The sequence below is a fragment of the Numida meleagris genome, chromosome 9 (assembly GCF_002078875.1).
Source record: "Numida meleagris isolate 19003 breed g44 Domestic line chromosome 9, NumMel1.0, whole genome shotgun sequence".
NCBI classification, from domain to species: Eukaryota; Metazoa; Chordata; class Aves; order Galliformes; family Numididae; genus Numida; species Numida meleagris.
Window position 1 is genome coordinate 1,128,037 of NC_034417.1, and position 20,117 is coordinate 1,148,153.

The 20,117-nt window shown below is 43.4% G+C and overlaps 1 protein-coding gene and 1 long non-coding RNA gene across 2 annotated transcripts in view; one reads left to right on the forward strand and one right to left on the reverse strand.

Annotated features, from left to right (window-relative positions):
* The window catches only part of NEO1 (neogenin 1), a 138,982-nt gene that overhangs the window by 46,504 nt on the left and 72,361 nt on the right, over positions 1-20,117 (forward strand). The gene's annotated exons all lie outside the window — the stretch shown is intronic.
* On the reverse strand, positions 11,483-16,531 carry LOC110403679. Its single transcript, XR_002441789.1, has 2 exons — positions 15,399-16,531; positions 11,483-13,722 (listed from the first exon to the last, which is right to left on the reverse strand). It is a non-coding gene; the product is annotated as an uncharacterized LOC110403679 (long non-coding RNA).

Consider the following 20,117-nt stretch of genomic DNA (forward strand, 5'->3'; position numbering starts at 1 on the left):
GTGTGTGTGGTGCTCTGTTCTTGCTCTTTTTACTTAATGTTTGGTGCAAAATGCATGTGTCTCAGGCCCAGTACCTTGTAGGTAGCATTGCCAGGTGAGGTTATTTCCCACTCAGGAGGCAGTAACTCAGTGTCTGGAACCCTTTGGTACCAAGTCACGTTTCTGTTGTTGACAGCGCTCTTCCCCTTCCTGTCAGCAGGAGGAGTGGCACTGGGTCCTGGATTTATTTATGACACGTGAGTTGAGAGCACTGGAAAAATGTGTTTTGTGCTCACCAGTAATGAAAGAATCTGTAGTATTTCTGTTAGATAAGGGTGGAAAGTGTTGAAAGGAAAGCTGGGGAAACAAGCAGTAAATGTATTGAAATGCAGCCGGCTGGCTTCTGTTCTGCCTGAAACCTGCGGCCTGGCAGAGCCATAGTGGCTGTAAATACTGAGAAGGTTAGAAGTTCATTCTTCATCTGGGAAATATTTCACATTTATTACAATGTCCAGAGCCCCTGGGATTTCTGCAAATAGTATGGCGCGGGTTAGATCACTGTGTGAGCTTCCTGCCGCCTGTCTTGGTGCTTGCGTTGTAGGTAATGAGCTCAGAGGGAGTTCTCTCTTTGTGCTGAAATATTTACTGCTTCTAATACCGAACCACAAAATAATAAAACAAACAAAAAAAAATTCCGTTTCCATTTTTTCCTTAGAAAAGTGATTTGGCAGGGATGAAGCCTTCAAAATAAACGAACCACGGTGTGCTTCCCACTTGTGTGAGGAGGTTTAGAATTGCTCTTTTTGTATCTGCATTGTTACCTTCTGGTGATGTTTGGAGTTGCAGAAAGCTGGCTCTTGGGTCCTCCAGGGCAGCATTCAGTGTCTGATAACGCATCTTAATTACCACAAATTAAACGCCTTACTGTGTTGATGTACCCAAATTAAAGATTATAGTGAACTGTTATTTTAGGTGTTTTTAGTGATACATCGGAAGTTGCACATGGTGGTAGTCTGATCACTACCTCGTATGTTCTGCCAGAGCAACTAAATGGGGGAAAAATAGCAAATATAGAAGTATTTTGGTAAATTGTGTGCTTTGAAAGGAAGTGCCTGAAATATTTTCAGTGTAGCTTCAAAACCTTATGCTAATGAAGGATCCTTATTCTAGCCAAAAAAACCACAGACGTGACGGTGCTTTTCTTGCAGCAAACGAATGCCTTTTTTGTGCTTTCAGTGCAAGTGCCGGGTAGCAATTTAGATAATAAAAGAGATCCAGATAAAGTCTGTATTTTGTCTAGCCACTAGGCTTTAAATTATTAATCAGTGACACGCTTGAGATTTGAACAGGTTGTTATTTCAGCACAAAGCGTGGCTGGTTGGTGGGTGGGATGGTACCGGGAGAATATTGCTGTTGGTGTAGCATACCTAATTGCTTTGTCACTTACAAGAATGTCCAATGTGGGGGAAATTCAGTTTCTACACTTGGAGCAAGGCTTGGTGAACCCAAAAGAGGAAAGACATTTAGCGTGGATAAAATCCTTCTTAAGATGGATGAGGTTGGAGATCTTGTATTTGCAGCTAATCTCCATTTTTCTTTGCCTCCACTGGAGAGCCTTTACAATGTTTTGGTAGGGTCTGTGCGTCCAGCAGCACCAATTGCATCCGGAGCCCAGTAATCACATGTGAGATCTGTAGGTGATTATGCTTTGGCCAGAATACCTTCTGTGGTGGTGTTCAACTCTGTTTGTGACAAATGAAGGCCAGTGGTATCCTGGAGTGCATTAAAAAGAGCGTGGCCAGCAGGTCGAGGGAGATGATCCTCCCCCTCTGCTCTGCCCTGGTGAGGCCACTTCTTTTAGAATACTGTGTCCAGTTCTGGGCTCCCCAGCACCAAGAAGACAGGGATCTCCTAGGAGGAGTCCAGCAGAGGATGACAAAGATGATGAAGGACCTGGAGCATCTCCCTAATGAGGAAAGGCTGAGTAACCCGAATCTGAGTAATCCCAAATCTGTTCAGCCTGGGGAAAAGAAGACTGAGGGGCAATCTGATTAATGTTTACAAATATCTGAAGGGAGGTGGGAGGCAAATGAATGAGGCACTTCTTGGTGGTGCATTGTTCTTGGAGGAACAATGGCCTAAAACCTGAACACAGGAGGATCCATACAAACAAGAGGAAGAACTTTACAGTAAGGGTGATGGAGCACTGGAACAGGTTGCCCAGAGAGATGGTGGAGTCTCCTTCTGTGGAGGTATTCAAGACCCACCTGGACGCCGACCTGTGCAACCTGCTGTAGGGAGCCTGCTTTAGCAGGGGGATTGGACTAGATGATCTCTTGAGGTCCCTTCCAACCCCTGCAATTCTGTGATTCTGTGAAATCAGAGCTGATTTATGTCTAGACCACTCAGTGTAACAGCTTTCCCTTTATCACGTCACTAAGTCCTTGCATCTTTTTTTATAACATCTCACAAAACATTTAAAAAGAGAACTGAACTTAACGGCTCCTTTGCTGCATCACTGTCATCTGTATCAGTTGCAGTTGTCTTGTCTACTGCTGAGGTTTCAAAGACAGCATTCGGTCCTGGCCCTGCATTTTCCATGTCTTGCACAAAGAGCAGCTTGATTCAGTGCCTGCACCTTGCTGACCAGCCTGAGCTAACTGGGTTCAGACTGGGCTCGTTAAGATTTTCTTTAAAAACAAAGCAAAACAAGTGTGGAAGGAAGGGAGGTAACATCTTAGACAATGTTAGCCTTGTCTTCCCAGAGTGCATCCAGGACCTCCTCTGCTGCAGGCACTTTGATAGGAGGTAATGCCATCCTCCTTGGGAAACTGTAGATGTTTGAAAAGTGCATTAAATCGTGTAACAACAGAATGATACGTCGGGGTGACTCTTACTTTAGCATTAAGCTTCCACTATTATTGGAAACACTTCTAGGAGAGAAATTAAAACCAACACTGAAAATTGCTAAAACCTTTCTCATACCTTCTAGATTACCTTTATTGATTTCTGTTTCTAATTAAGCCCTGTGCTGTATCTTGATAATAGGCCACACTTCAGTTACAGGTTCAGAAGATGCTGTGTTAAACCTCCTGCTGTCGGAGACTCCTATTTTGGACTAACTATTCCATCTGTGCTGGTTATCTTAAAACTCTGGTGGTTGAGAGGCAGCTATTAACAGTAAAAAGAGTACTTCAGCTTTGTAGACGTTATTTCTTTCCTCAATCTGTAACACAACTTCCATTACTGATCTTTGCACAAATGCTACAAAGAGATGCAGTGGGCTCAGTCTAATGAGGGGAAGGTGCCCAAGCTGAACTCACTGTTGCACTTGACTGTAGTAACTGAAGACTTTGACAGTCCTGGCTGCTCATTTAAGTACTGTTAAATGTTTATGGAGCTGCCTAATCTACTTGCTGATTTGATGAAATAATATGGGTGTAGATATTTTTCTTCAGTCCTTTCTGCATGACACTTATATTCATGTTCAAGGGTAGTGTTACTAACAAAAAACTTGTCCACAAATACTCAGAAATGTGCACGGGATGGGGAGGAAAGAGATTGTACTGGTATTGTAAGACTGCATAATTTGCTCAGATTTTACTGGGAGACCAGATGTGCCCCTCTAAACTTTCACCAAAATAAAATGTTCCTTCCATCCTGCAACAGGTCTTACTTTTGTGGTGCTTAAAGATATTGTGCTCTAATTCCTGTTGCCCAGCACTGTTTGGCAGGACTCACGGGCTCAGCAGGACCTCTGTCTCAGCTTGGAGCTGCTCATTTCTTAAATCTTACTCTATTCTTAGTGAGCTGTTTATTTTTTTATACAACAGAAACCACTATTTTAACATTACTGGTGCAGCAGTATTGACTTTGCAAGGTGCGCAAATGTGGACAAAGTCTTGTAGAGATGGCCCAAGGCACCCCTACTGATGTGTCCAGTTCTCACCACGTGTTGGAGGCATAGGATGCTGAGGCTTGTTAGAGAAAGCTTGCCACAGTTCTTAATAGGGACATAACAGTTTGGTAGTCCTGTTTCCAAAAACGATGGATGAACTTTGTTTGGACTTTGAAGGAGGTATGAGGTAATCACCTTGCAGCAGCCCAAATGCTTAAAATTTGGGGGTGTTGCTGCAGAACAGAGAAAAGTGAATCTCATAACAGGAAGTATTCATGGGGCAGACTTCACAGGCAGTGCTCTTGAGACAGGCAAACACCCCATGAAGGTCAGGGCTGGGTGCTTTTCTGACTGTGCTTGGGGTTGGGGCAGCTGCCCCGTGGTGTGCCTTCGAGCAGAGCCTAGTGGGATGATCACTGAAACCTGACAGAGGTGACAAACGTGCTTCACAGAGAGGTGCACCCTTCTTCCATGAAGCACCCACAGGCTGATGAGCTGCTGTGGAGGCTCCACAGGCAAGCCACTTGTTATGGTAACATCCTCCTTCTGTTTAAAATGTTGTGCAGCAGAGCTATCCATGTGGTGTGTTCAGCTGGCAGAGTGCAATACCCACCCACTGACAGAGAGGGCCAGGAACTGGAAATGGGTGTACCGTCCCTATGAGCTGCTGGCACGGGATGTAAGAGACAGCGTTCATAAACCTGAAATGAATCCCACTCTTTGATCATGCTTGACTGGGAGTGTCATGCCCCCATTGCATCCAGAAACGTCAGCTTGCAGCACGTGCTCTTCCCAGCAGTGGTGACTTCCTTTTACCAGGCAGGAAAGACCACAAATTTGGCAGTTGTGTTTTTGGACACCGTCCTGAAAATAAGCTGTCAGGAGCAACCCAGTGGTGGTAACGTGGTGAGGCAAGTGAAGCCAGAATGATCTCTAGGTAATATGAATAATAATAATGTTGCAAGGTAGCCTTTTTCTATTCAAGAATGTCTTTTCTGAGTAACTGACAACCATTAATTATGGGGCTTTTCTGCATGAAACATCTGTAACTCATTAAACAACTTGATTACATGTAGAAAAATTTCTTTGTGTTATGTAGGTGCATTAGTTATCAAACAGATTGTCATGGGAGGTGGGAGGTAATGCCTTAGAACTGCACATGCAATGAAGATGAAATACACTATGAACTTAAAAAAAAAAAAAAAAAGCTTTGTGATTAATTTTATTTATATATACATGGAGGGAGAGAGAAAATAGCGTTAAGAAAGCCAAAACCAAATTATCAATAACCCATACAATTTGCACAAATGGCTTTCCTTGTAAATGTTCTTGAGTAATCCTCGGGGATAATGAAAATGTTACTAAATTAAGCAGCAGTGGCTTAAATATCTACAGTGTAGAAACTGATATTGAACTAAGGGAATTGTAAAAGCTGTTCTCTCTTTCAGCTAGAATTTCTAATAAATTAAGATGATATTAATGGGGGTCTGAACCAGCTGCTGCTTTATGGAAAGAAATACCTTCTCCTACAGAATGATTTTTTAAAAAAAAAGGTTGTTATCATTAATTTTGTTGGCTTAGGCTATAAGTTACAAAGATGCACATTTTTGCACAAGTGTTATATTTATTTTCTCTTCTCCCAACTCAAAATCTATTTCAGTGAAGAAGTGCTGAAGTAGTCACCTGTTCATTAAAGATCCCTCTTCAGGCAGCCTTCAAGACCAGGCTGCAGGACAGAGGGTAAAACAAAATAACACCCAAACCTGGCGCACATTCCTCATGTCCAGCTTTCGACTTGTATTAGATCATATGCTTTCAGTATAGTCCTTTCAGTGCTTTTTCAGGACAACGAGGCACTACTGAGCTAAGAGACACACACAAAGAGGGATGACTAAAGGTAGGGCGGTACAAATGTTCTTAGATGTGAATGCGCGATCCTCTTGAGGCATTTCTCCCCGTTATCTCCATCAAAGGCACCCTAAACCTTATCATTAATTAGCTGTTTGTGGATAGAGCAGGTATCCTTATTGCTCGTCTGTTATTGGATGAAGACATAGGCCCATGCACGGCTGGCAGGGCTGTAGGTATAAATCCTGATCCTGTCTGTCTGTCAGCTCTGTGGGGATTAGAGACCCTGGGTGTGAGGCTGAGGAAGCATGGGATCGTTTTGCGTTTAGCGTCGCGGTGACACGTTCACTACTCTGCCCAACCTCTCAGGTTTGCTTTAACATAAATAAGATTCTTCATGCTCATGGTGGATATAACTCATCGTGGCCGTTATTTGGAAATGACTTCATCCTTTTCTCTCATTCTTGAATCAGCCCTGGCTTGCTGTGTAAATGCAACAGAATCCCCTTACATTTGGTTCTAGTTTAAGAAGTGCTATGTCTGCACAAGCAGCAGTTTACTACTGGAGGAGTGCTGCTTACGCTAAGGAAGCCCCATGTGCCTTACGTGGTGTCTGCTGTGCTAGCAAGGATGTTTTCTTCAGACCCCAGAAGGAAAAAAAAAAAAGAAGCTAAGAGAAGTGCTGCCGTGTCAAAAACCTACAGCAGGGCTTCTACCCCACAGGAACGGTGCTCCCAAGGCAGCATAACTGCTGACAGCATCTCCAGTGTTGGTCTTACCTTAAGTAAGAGTGGGATTTACCTGGTGTAAGACCTGCCAACTTGACTTTGGAGTCATTTGCACAGTGATGAGGTATGGACCACTGCTATTTAAAAAAGGGGAAGCAGGCAGTCCTGCATTAGCCAGTGTTCTGCTCCTTTCCCTAGTTTTCAGCGGCTGTGCAGTGACTGCCTCCTTGCACTAAAATGTCTCTCTCAAATAATAATCTTCAGAATTTTTCTTGTAATTTTGGGAAGGCATGCAGTTAAGGCTGCTACCTGTATTTTCTCCTACTAGTTTCATCTTGTTTCTGGATATTGTGCTGTCCTTTAGATTGCTTGGAACCAAAGGATTTAATTCCATGCGTGACATGCATGAATACGTATGCACACTGTGTAAAGCGTGCCATTGGGTTCCTTGTGACTTAGGCTAGAGGATTAATGAATATTGGATGCGCAACTGACTTGATACTATAACAGATGTAAATCTGTCATGGACAAATGTGAGAAAGGTAAGGCAGTTTGTAGCCCAGCTTTTGTTCCTTGTGCTTTTGAATACTTGCTAAGGACTGAAGGTTATAGGAGATAGGAAATAGAGCATAGGCTTTGTATTGTTTTTATTCCCTATCAAAAAGACATGATGCTTAAAGTTTCAATTAAAAATAAAAGATGAAAGATTCAGTAGTAATTTTTAAATTGCAAGTGTGAAAGATTTCCAAGGAATTTAAATGTGTGAACTAAGAAGCTCATTAAAATGCCTTTTTCCTCTAAGTGAGAACTCTTTTTATAGAATCGTGCCCTAAATGGCAAGTATTTTTTGTCTGTGTATCAGGGTCATCCTTCCACATTTAATTGGTTGAATCAAGCTTTAAGTTTGATTCTTGGATTTATAGGTTGCAGTTGTGAGTTTTTTTGCCATTTCAAAAGACATTTCTGCAATGTTTTTGCACCCCCAAAATTTGTGATGAAATCTGAGGGTTATTCTGAAATAGAAATGCTGAAGAGCACTGCATTACTGAGTCAGTCTCTAGGGAGAGACCATAACGTAAAGTAGATGCATACTTTCCTTTAAGTTAAATTTTCATGATAGTTAAGCTGCCTCTCATACCACAAGATGATTTATTTCTCTAATGGGAGGTAGATGCTACACTTACTTACTTAGATGCCTTATTATAAAAACCAGAGCCCTTGGAAGCCCTTGGTAGGGAAGTATATGCCAAAGTTACCAAGATGAAACGAATCGCAAATTTGTTGGAAGGACATGTTATCAGGGTTATCAGTGTTAACGTATTCCCTTAACAGTCTTGTAGTTAATGAGTTTCTCTTCATGATGAGAATAATTTAAAAGAAAAAACACCATGGAGTTTTAGTTGATCCAGTAAACACAACTTCATAATGGAACTAAAGGACCTAAGGTAACGGTGTATGGCACAACGTGCAGGGCCTTTGAGGCAGCTGTGGTTTCTGCCCTTCGGTGACACCTGGGAGGCTCTGTCTTGGGAAGGATGCTGGACGGAGGCCGTAAGATGGTGTGAACAGGGTGCAGAATGGTACAGAGAGGAAACCGGGAGTGCAGCAACATACCTAATGGTTACCTAATGGCAGATGAAGATTTTTATATTGACTGTTTTTTCTAACCAGACTGGACTATCGTTCAAGAAGTGAACGATGCAGCTGGTATTTGCGAGTCTGCATGCTGTCTTTTGAGAACCTGAGGGCAGCAGTGAAGGAAAGACTAGGAGCTCAATGTAAAATGTCAGCTTTCTCTTTTGAGATGGGTTCAGCAGTTCATAGCTTCTGAGAGTGAAGTAATGCTGCTAAGCATACATTTTCATAAAATCAGATGTTTTACCAGAAGTTGTGTGTGATGCTTTGTGGAGAATGCTTAAAATAGCATTTTGCCATTTCACTCTCCTTTTGGGAAATCGTTTTTCTTTGCCTTTTCAGTACATGTGAAATTAATAACTTTGTTTGCTGACAGTGTCAACAACAACATAACTCTCATTTATGGCATTTACCTGTTGCCGTTTTGCTTGCTTGAGTACGACTTGAAATGGCACATAAACCATTTTTAGGAAGACTTTTCTACTGAGAAAGTAGTAGAAAACTAGAACACATGAGTACTATCCTGTTGCATTCTCTTTGATGTAGAAAATATGTAAGGCCCAGATCACTGTACATTAAGTCATTGGTTGAAAGTTTGAGAGCTGTGCAAGAATTAGTATGGAGTGGGAAGGGGGAAAAATACAACAAACAAAAAATCACTGGAAGCTTTGTGGAGATGAAAAGAGAGGTTTGGCTGTATGAGATCAGGCTACTGAGGTTTCCTGAAATGTAGCGCGTCTGTCCTTGGCATTAACTGTAGATTTCCTTCCAGTCATAAGCTTAATCTGAATGTTGCATGGTTATTGCTCTACTAATTTGCTTAAATTATCATTAGTGTACTTAACCGTTATAGGATTGATTGTCAGAGTTGCTAATCTCCCTCTTTTGATTGTAATTGCAATAGTTAGGCATCAACTCGGAGGACAATAAGCAAGAGGACTGAGGATTTAAATAATTTACCAATTAACTTCTGTAAAATTTAGCTGGATTGTAAGTAAGTGTATGGGAATAGAAGAAATACAGGTTTTGTAATGCTGCTTAGGTGGATCCCATTAACTCTCTTATCTTGTAATACTGTTAGTAAAGCTCTGCCAGCAACGTAGTAACGATACAGTAATGTTAAATCGGGAGTTAGAGTACTTGGAAAAAATATTGTGACTTCAAATCTTAGGCTAGTTCTCTTTGCAGTTCTCAAACTTGGTTTCTTTAGTTTCATGGTGGATTATAATTGTTGGTTATAGTATTCCAAGTAGAAGTGCAGAAAAATGATGGTTATGAAGAGGAGTAATATCTTTCCTATTTGCCTGAACTCACTCAGCTGCTTTATCTGTGATAAGGTGGTTTCTGTGTAATAAATTGAAATGAGAATAATCCAGATTTTTCATCGCTTCTTCCTAATTTATGAACAGTTACTGGTTTGAATCAGTATTATGATTGCTCTGCAGTCTTCTGTTTCTTATTGCTAGGAGGGATTATTTTCTAAAATGCTGAATTTACAAAATCTGTTTGGGTAAGAAATGTATCCCAAATTCATAGTGTCTTCTGTGATTTCTTAAGGAATCCAACACTTAGTAGACTTTATTTTGCTAAAGAACTTGACTCCGAGGTATGTGCTTTTGCCCAAATTCCAATTGCTTCCTGTGAGCTGCTGAACTGAAACAGCAATGGCTTTTGTACTGGGTACTGTATCAAGATAAGCAAACTGCAAATGCAAGCGTTTGGCAAATTCATAAATGTGCTTTGAAATCATGCAGGCTTTTTCTGCTTCTGTTAGTTTGCTCCTTCCAGATTGCAGAAAGTAATCCAAGGACTTGGTTATTTTGGCTTAGGTTTACACTGAGCAGACTGAGCTTACTGGGTGACGTCCCGCAAGCCATGGCCCTCTTGGCTGACCTTCTGCTAAGGGGAATGCATTCCCTGGATTCACATGGAGCTGCCACTTCAGAGCTGGTTCTTGCAGTGTGACGAGAGTTGAGTCTGTGAATTCCAACACCAACATCACTAGAAGTCTGAAAGATTATTTAGATGTGCTGTTGTGCAACTAATGATACAGTTCAAAGCTAGATTGCCTCGTTAGTTCTTTTCTTGTATCTGTACATGGTTAAATTGTTAGGATCCAAAGTTTTACAACAAGAGCAAATTGGAACATAACACTGTGGTACAGCGTGGGGTGATGTTTCTGCTCAGTCATAGGCAAATAGAAAGATGCTCTGCATCAGTCCCCCTTAACTCAACCCATGGCCATGCTGACCATCTGTTGCAAGTCCTCTTAGTGATAACACTGTGGACAGATCAGTTTTATTACGCACGCATTTTTGTGAAAGGCACAAACCTAGAAATACCTAAGTGACCACACTAGACCAAGTGACAAGCTCCTCTCTTCGCTATCTTGTTCCTAGCCTCGCCCAAAAGCAGATGGCTGAGAGAGTTTAAGAAAACTGGAAGAATATATGTTGCTTCCCTTGAGTGTGGTCTCGCTCTCCAGCCATTTGTGAATTGGGATTTTCTGAGCTACACGCGGTTTCTGCATTCTTTAGCTATTTCCAGTAGATTTCTTTACTGTTGATCTATCCATCACACCCAAATGTAAACATCTTGTACCCACAGCATCCCATCGCACTGCGAAGACCAGCAAGATCTTTTTGTTTCGAATCCCGTCACTGTTAACTTCAGTTTCTTTTTTTGTTTTCTATCTTGCATGGGAAAAGGTTGAAGCAATTGGCTCTTATTCCCCCACCAGAGGACACACAATTTTTACAGGCCTTTATTGTATCCCTTTCATTTGTTTCTTTTCAGACTGCAGAGTCCTAGATGTTTACTTGTTCCTTTATGTGGAAGCTATTATTGAGGTGGATTGTAATTAAGGTTATTTTGAGGATTTGTAAATTAGAAGAGACTTTGATGTGAAGATAGGCTTGCATACATTGATTTGGAAATGAAAGCAATTGGGTAACTCTTAATTGATGTGTAAAGCAAGCCTGGCGAATTTGTCTTTGCAAACCGAAAAATGGAAAAACATAAACTTGCCATCTCTTTTTCTGACTCAAGCAGAAAAAAGTTCTTGTTCCTAATGAGTGGTTGCTGTGGGGATATGCCCAGTTCCCACAGTAGTGTGCTCTCGGAAGCTCACATTGCACTACAGCAAAGATGAGAGGAACGTGGTGGAGCAGTGGATCCAATCAATTACTTTTACTGTTTGCAGACCTAGTTTGTTGTTCTCCCAAGTGATCTGCGCCAATCTGTATTCAGTAAGTAAACAGCTTAGTATTTGAAGTTATCTTAAAATTGTGATCTCTCTGGCCTCCGCCAGCTTCTCAGCCTCCTGCAGACAAATGTACTGCCCCACTGTGAAGGCTTAATGTGCAAATACTCAAAAAATGAGAAATGTCAAAGCTAAGATTGCTGGCTGTCTTTAATTCATCATCTTCTCCTTCCCCCTTGTTATAGGGGGAAGTTATGAAAATGCTAAATTAACTGCTCTGGCCCTGTTTCTCCCCAGCATCTTACTGCTTTGAGCAGTACACAAACTTTGTAATACTGATGTACAGGTAAAAATAGTCACTATTTAATTTTTCATCTTTTTCAGGGGATAGTACCATGATGTATTGTTCTCAGTTCAAATCCATATTTATTTCAGTTTTTGTATTTGGCACCATGAAATCTGAAACATTCATAACGACTAATGAATCTATTTTTATGCTTTGAAATGAAGTGGTATGGAATCCATTTTAAAAATTGACTGAGACATAGAAAAATTAAGATGAAATGCATCCAGCTGTTTTAGCACCCAATTTGTGACACTTAAACATTGATTTTTCAGAATACGTCTCTTGTAACGTGTCTCTTTAGAGCTGTGATCCAGCAGCTCCGTTCTCTGTCTGGCAGTGACCCAGGTCACAGCACTGTCACTTGTCCAAAACTGGATTGGCTTCATCTCTGCCACTCGAACCAGGAGGATCACAGCTACCAGTCTTCTGTGCACTGAGCAATGCAGGGATCTTTGCTGCGTTGCAGGGACAGACGGCAATGGGAGATGTATGTCCATTTGCTGCAGATGTGGGGCAGGGAAGCTGGCAGCGCTGGGCACCTCTTGCTGAATTTCTTCCATTGTTGGCCTCCTCTTGCTCTGATGTCCCGGTGTTGTGGTCTAATCCAGCAGGTGGCTCAGCACCACACAGTCATTCACACACTCCCCACCTTCCCAATACAATGGGGGAGAGAATCGAGGAGAAAAATAAAAGGATGTATATAACAAGTGATGCACAAGCAGTTGCTCACCACCTGCTGACCAATGCCCAGCTGCCCCCCAGCAGCAGAAGAAAGAGAGAGCCAGATGAACTCCCACCCCCTTCAGAACTCCTTCTGCATGAAGTCGTATGGTATGGAGTATCCCTTTCACCAGTTTGAGTCAGCTGTCCTAGTTCTGTTCTCTCCCTGCTCCTTGAGCCCTTCGCTGCGAATGGCCTTGGCTCTTTACGACACTGCTTAGCAGCATCTATAAGCATCGCTGTGTTATCAACATTGTTTTTCTCCTAAAACCAAAACATAGCATCGTACCAGCCTCTCTGAAGAGAACTGTTCTGTCCCAGCTAAGACACCCAGCCTGTCCTGACTTCTCTTGTATACCACCTCCATCACTGCTGTTCTCCAGTCTCCTCTACTCTCTCCTGGCATCTCCTTTCTCTCATGCATCTCTGATGAAACCAAAATTTAAAAATAAATCCACTTTTTCCTTCTCTGCTCAAAAAGATCTGAACACTTGTAGACTTAACAATTTGAGGTTTAGAAAAATGCCGTTCAGGGAGGAAAATGCCTGTGGAACTTTGGTCAGATTCACATTTTGGCAAGTTGTAAACTTGTCATTACCAAGGCGCTTGGTGTAGATGGAGGCAGCAATATCTACAGCAGTAATTCAGAACACAGCTGGATGTTTGTCTCACATCTGGTAGAAGGGCTGGCCTTCAGCTGTCACGGAGTGGCATAACCATCTTCTGACCTTATGGTAACACCACAGCGATTACAGTTGTATTAATTGTAGTAATCTTACTTTTAAAGAAGCCTGTGCTACTGTAATAATTAAGCAGCGTGACAGCACAACTGTGAAAACTTTCAGGTAAATAAGTTTTTGAACTAGTGTGTCATGACATGTGTCTGCTTTAAACATATCTTCCAGGTAGAAAATGCCTATATCCAGAATAAATATCTATGTCTGAAGTAATGTTGTTTTATTTTCCACTGTTTGAATGGAGGATGCATGTTCATGGCTTCTAGACGCTGATGTTCTAGCAAGCAGGGGGATGTCAGCAGAATGATCTCCCGTCCCATAGTTCTCCTGCAGCTTATGGGAGTGTGGTGTGATAGAAACCTGACAGCAGCGACTCTGAATGCTCAGTGGTTCAGCTTTGTGCTGAAAATTTGGAACCAAGAGTCCAAAGGCTGTGGGCCTCCCTCCTGCAGAGGGCCATGCTGCTGCCTCTTCACCATGTGCTCTTTGTGTAGGAAATTAAGGCTCTGGAGTTCACTAACATTTCCTCTGCCTTTGGTACAGCTTAAGAAATACAAATTTCGGTAAGCAGTTTTGTTGTTCAGATGTTTCCATAGAGTAGATTGATAGTCAGGCAAGCTTGATTTCTCCTAGAAGGACCAGAAAAGGAGAGCTGAATAAAACACAAATAATGAACATAATATTTCTGGCTTCCTGATGATTAAATTTTTCTAACAAATCATCCTGTAAGTTACTTGGTCTTGCTTTGAACCATACCATGTAATATCCTCTGATAAGTACTGTGGGTGAGTTCTTCTTCAATTTCTTAAGATTGATAAGCTTTTACATATGGTCTTTTTTCCTTAATACAGAAATCTGTTTTGTCATGGAAGGCCGTAGTGTGGTCTCCCTGCAGCCTTCTCTTCCCCAAGCTGAATATCCCCAGCTCCCTCAGCCTGTCTTCATAGGAGATGTGCTCCAGCCCTCTGAGCATCTCCATGCCCTCCTCTGGACCCTCTCCAAAAGCTCCACATCCTTCCTGTGCTGTAGGCCCCAGGCCTGGATGCAGTACTGCAGCTGGGGCTTCACGAGGGCAGAGCAGAGGGGGACAATCTCCTCCCTCGCCCTGCTGGCCACCCCTCTCGCCCAGGATGGTGTTGGCCTTTCAAAGCTGCAAGCACACACTGCTGGCTCATGTTCTGTTTTTCATCTACCGTGATCCCCAAGTCCTTCTCTGCAGGGCTGCTCTCAAGGAGTTCTTCTCCCAGTCTGTACTCTTATCTGTGATTGCTTTGACCCAAGTGTGACACCTTCCTCTTTGCTTTGTTGAACCTCATTTGGTTCACCTGGGCCTACTTTTCGAGTTTACCGAGGTCTTTCTGGGTGATGTCCCTTCCTTTTGTCGTATCAACTGCACCACTCAGCTTGGTGCCATCAGCCATCTTGCTGAGAGTACACTCGATCTCATCATCTATGTCATTGATAAAGATGTTAGAGTACCAGTCCCAACACAGACCCCTGGGGGCCGCTGCCTGTCACTGGGCTCTGCCTGGACTTAGAGCTGTTGCACTGAGCCATTGGCTGGTGGCTTATGTGCAGTGACTCACCCTGTTCCACCACGTTGCCGAGCTGAGGGGTCAGATGTCTTCCTGAGGGCCTTCCTAGCTAGGTGCCAAGTATCACGTTCTACCTCTCCTGCAGTTTCCCAAGCTGTTTCCCTGTCGTTGCTGATCTGTGGCCTGAGCCAAGGCTCCTTGCACTCAGTTCTTGTTGACCGCATCCTCCTGACTGTGGTTCATCACACTCAGGCTCTGCCCTCTCTTCAGCTCTTGTGCAGGGCAAAGCTGTGATAGTGCTGTGACATTCCTCCCTCTGCTCTTGCTGATACCTTTCAAATACAGCTTTTGTACGTACACACAATCACACACTCTTCTAGTAGACTAATGCTGTATAATACAAGTGATCCCATCCTGCTCCCAAGCTCTGATTGTAGAGGTTGTTGTCCCATTCCAACCCATAATGCAGAAAGCACAAAACAACAGGTGAGTTGAACTCTTGCTGTCATAGAATCATTAACGTTAGATAAGATCACTAAGACTTTCTAGTCCAACTGTCACCTCGTCCCCACCATGCCCACTAAACCATGTCCCTCAGTACCACATCTCCGTGCTTCTTTAACACCTACAGGACGGTGACCCCACCACCTCTCTGGGCAGCCTTTTCCAATGTGTCACCACTCTTTCTGAGAAGGAATTTTTCCTAGTGTCCAACCTGAACCTCCCCTAACACAAGGTAAGGTCGTTACCTCTCACCGTATCGCTGTTACCTGGGAGAAGACACTGGCCCTCTCTTCCTGCCAATCTCCTTTCAGGGAGTTGTAGCGAGCGATAAGGTTTCCTCTGAGCCTTCTCTTCTCCAGACTGAACAATCACAATTCCCTCAGCTGCTCCCCTTGAGACTTGTGTTCCAGAATCTTCACGGTTTCATTGCCCTTCTCTGGACGCTCTCCAGGGCCTGATGTCTTTCTGGCAGTGAGGAGCTCAGGACAGAGCACAACAGTCGAGGTGTGGCACACTGCTGGCTGACGTTCAGCTGGCTGTCCACCAACACCCGCAGGTCCTTTTCCTCTGCACAGCTTGCCAGCCACTCTGCCCCAGTCCTGTAGTGATGCATGGGTTTGTTATGACCAAAGTGCATAACCCAGCACCTGGTCTTGTTGAAGCTCATCCTGTTGGCCTCAGCCCATTGATGCAGCCTGTCCAGATCTCTCTGTAGGGCCTTCCTACCGCCAGGCAGATTGACACTTCCTATCAACTTGATGTCATCTGCAAACTTACTGAGGGTGCACTCAGTCCCCTTATCCAGATTACAAAGATATCAAACAGGGTCTGCCCCAGTACTGACCCCTGAGGAGCACTGCTCGTGACCAGTCACTGGCTGGATTTAACTCCATTTACCACCACCTTCTGTTTTGGCCCTCCAGACAGTTCTCACCCAGCGAAGAGTACACCTGCCCAAGCCATTGGCTGCAGATTCTGCAGGAGAGTGCTGTGAGAAACAGAATTAAAGCTGTACTGAAGTCTGGGTACGCTACATTCCGCCTGAATTGTGTGGGGGTTATTCTGCTCCCTATTCCTGTCTTAGAGATCAGGGGGCTGGGTACTCTGAGGATAACTGACCAGTAACTGACCCACACATGACCATTACATATTGCCTGAATTCTCATGCCATGGGACCACCAGTGTGGTTTTTAGGGTTTTCATCATTGACTTGCCAGTTTCATTGGCAGCTAAACAGATTTTTCAGGGAAATTTACAAAATACAGAAAATTCTTGTGAAACAAAAAACACCTCTATTGTTATTTATCCTTGTGACTTATATTTGCAGGAATTACATTTAATTATTTTTGTTTTTATCTGCACCACCTTGCAAGCAAGGTGCCAGGCACATAGTGTGCCCACACACTGCTCTTCTGCTATCTGAAAGGAAACCTTTGCCAGCTGTGTTGCTTTCCCAGTTGCACTGCTTCATGTTGTTTTTATGCACGTTGGCCAACTGTGGTACTGGGTTGTGCTGATTGTCCACATGCTCCAGGGCTCCAGCTGTGGATCTCCATGAGGTGGCACGGAGCTCCTCCTGGTTGCTTTTGATTTGTATGAGACAAAGTACATTATACTGCTTTTAAGATTACGGAGCATGCTTACTCAAATGCTTGCCCATAGCTGAGCTTGGGCAGGAGTTACGCAGGAGCAGCATTCCCCAAGAGGAGCAATTGTGTGTTGGAGCTGAGCTGCTGCTGCAGAGCCCAAGACAGGCTGGTCAGAAGGAGGGCTGGGTTTTACATGGGCTCTCCTGCACCCTCCCTTCGGGGTGGGTCAGGTTTGCTGGTACACATGTGTAGCAGTTTCCTTGCTGCAGCCCATTTCTTCCTTGATCTGCTTAGTGAGTTGAGCCCGGCAGCATTGTTTTGCTGGATGTCCATTCCTCCCCTGTGACCCAACCAACCTCTGTCCAAATGGCACAAGTTCAGAGAGATGAGGAGGGGTGTAACCCCTTGTTGTCAGTGGAACGTCAGAAAGGTTGGTGGGTGGCACGGCAGTTGTTCAAGGAACTGTATAATGCTTGCAGTGAATGCTTAGTGTCTGTCTAAAACGATTCTGGAAAAACCCCTACCAACCCATAAACCTGTTAACAGGAGGGTAAGCAAAAAGCATCTATATGCAAGTAAAATAATACAAACCTCAGTATCTGCTCATAACTTACAAATCTAATACATTAATTTCAAGCCTGTCAGAGATGGGAAGCCTGTCAAAGAAAGCGTGGGGTCAGCAGATGACTGAACACGAAGGGAAAGGGGTGAGAAGATGGCCTGAAGCAGAAAAGTGAAGTCTGGCTATCCATGTGCTTTGCAGAGCTGGAAGCTTCTGTTTTGTTTTCTTTCTGAGAGCAAGCAGGCGTGTCAGAGAAGCTACCTGCAGCTGCAGAGCTAGTGAAATGCATCTCAGAGCAAATCCACAAAGTGAACAGTAACAAATCATCCCGACCAGATGGCATTCACTCAGAATTTCTCAAGGAGTTTAAGTGTGAAATCCTGCGTGTCGTGTGTAACCTATCACTTAAGTTGGCTAATCAGTCTGAAAGAAATCAGACAGAAGATATTTGGTCAATGTGATACCAGTTTTTTAAGGCTTTCCAGGGAAGTCTGGGAAACAGTGGACGCTGTTCAGCGTTTTGTGAGTCCTTTGGAGAGGAGATGTGATGTGGCAAACGTTGCTGTTAGTTCTGAGCAGAGAGGGGCTGTAGGAATGAATGCTGCAGAACTGCCTTGTTGTGCAAGGAGTGAAGCAGTAAAGCAGCAGGTGCTGCTCAGCGTACTGCAAAGCAACACGTGCAGTTAAAGGTAGTTCTAACTCTGCTTGTGTGGCAGTGGGCTCTAAACTGCCTGGCCTTGTACAAGCATAAAGTAGTGAGGCTATAATATGCAAGTCTTTGGAAAACATAACGTCTCATGAATTTTCTCAGGGAGTGACAATGGAGTTTGGAAATTAATGCTGTGCGTGTTGGGGCTGCTGATGGCTTCCCTGGGAGCAGACGGCAGTGAGGGCAGCCAAGGACTAACAAACCCAAAGGCAGCTCTTCTTTCTCAAGAAATCCCTCCTGCAGGGATTCCTAACAGCAAAGACAATGTCTGGAGTTGTATTGTGCTTATGCTTTCGCTCTTCTCACAATTGTTTCCTTGATACCTGCCGCCAGCTGCTGCTGGCACTGTGCAACCTTTGCTGGGTTTCTTTGTTGCTGGATGCGTCCTACTGATAAGCAACCTTTGTTCACAAGCTATCAGAGCACAGTGACTTCGAAAGCCTTGCAAAGCAGATGCTGCATCTGCAGATGCCAGTTAGATATGGTGGTTTAGTTTCTAAACACATCCTGCTATTGCCAAACAGATCAGCTGACAACCACGGCCAGTTTTTGCACTTACCTTTATATAGATGGGATTAAGTGTGGTGTGGGTGATATTGCAATCTTGGTGAAGCCTTAGTGCCAGCATGCAGTTACTGTCCTGAATTGGTCTGCAACTGCAAAGGCACCCTACAAGTGAAAAATACAAAGAAAAGTACTGCTAGTATATAGGGCACACTCAGAGCACTTGCTGTGCCTTTCTGCACCTGGAAATATTCCCAGACCATTCTACTTGTGGATATGTATCTCCATAACTGTCCAAATCCACGTGCCAAGCTCACATCTCACAGCCTTTATTGATGGCTTTTGCAGAATACGTAGAGTACTGTATGTTCAGAGGTTCATAATGGTTACGTAAAAAACATTTTACTACAGCTCCTACTGGAAAGACCCCATTTCCTTACCACATTGGAGAGTTAGCAATTCATTGTTTTGAGTGTTACCAGTTTTAGAATAGGGCATCTGTACTCCTGTGTGAGAGCTCTCCCTGTGCAAGAAAGATATTTATATACATGTCTGATTTTTCTGTTACAACAAGTATTGATGTGTTAAGCTCTCCTGCCTATTTGAGGTCTCCGATTATATTATTGCTTAGTCTTGCCTTTGCTCCAATAACCAAAACCAGGGCTTCCATTTTTCTTTTAGAGCCAATTTTCTGAGTCATTGATCATTCACAGAGCTTTCTTGTAAATCAGAGTCCATGTTTGCCCTGAAATAGGGCACTCATAGAGGGGGGCCAGCTGAGGGTTGCCGGGTGTTGGATGGAAGAGGAGTCTCAGGAGCTGCTGCCTGTGTGCTCGCTTCTTCTCACGCCGGTGGGATTTTGGAAGTCATGCTCAGGTCATGGTCTTATTTATGATCTCTGGTAAAATCTTTGTTTCTGAGACCTTTGTCTGCAAAGGTTATTGCTATAATTTCCCATTCCATAAATGTACAGTTTATTATTTCTCCCTGAAGAAGAAATACACATTTATTGAATTTTATCCTGACATTTTTATTCTTCTTTTCCAGTTGATCAGGATAATTTTACATTGTAATTGTTCTGTACTATTCACCCTCATCTGATTTCTTGGTGGTTGTAATATCATTTAATGTTTTTTTTTTAGTTTCTTCCTCTTCCAAAATGTTCATTTAGGGGCTGGCCTCTGAAGAATATTTCATGCTTCAGCAGTTTCCAAAAGTAAGTTGCAAAGCGCCAGCCCATCCACGCGAAGAGGAATATTGAGTGCTCATTTGTGCCTTTCTAGCTGGTGAGCAGAATCTGACTGGTTTAACGTAGTCCACCAGAGATGGCACTTCTAGAATGTAAAAACAGTCGGTCCCTCTTTCCTACCTCATCTGTTAAAGCAGTAGTAGAGAATGCAGACTGGTGGGCATCCCACATGTAGCCAAGTGTTGGTCTCATGGTACGTTTGCTTTAACTGTCTAAGACAAAAACACCATTAGACATTTGCTTCTTAAAGACAGATGTTTGCATTCATTGTCTTACAAGGTGAGAAGAGGTGATACGAGGGCTGCTCCAAAAGTTGCACCTCCTATTTTTTTATGTTGGCCCACAACATCAGAGGTGGATGTTGGTGGTATG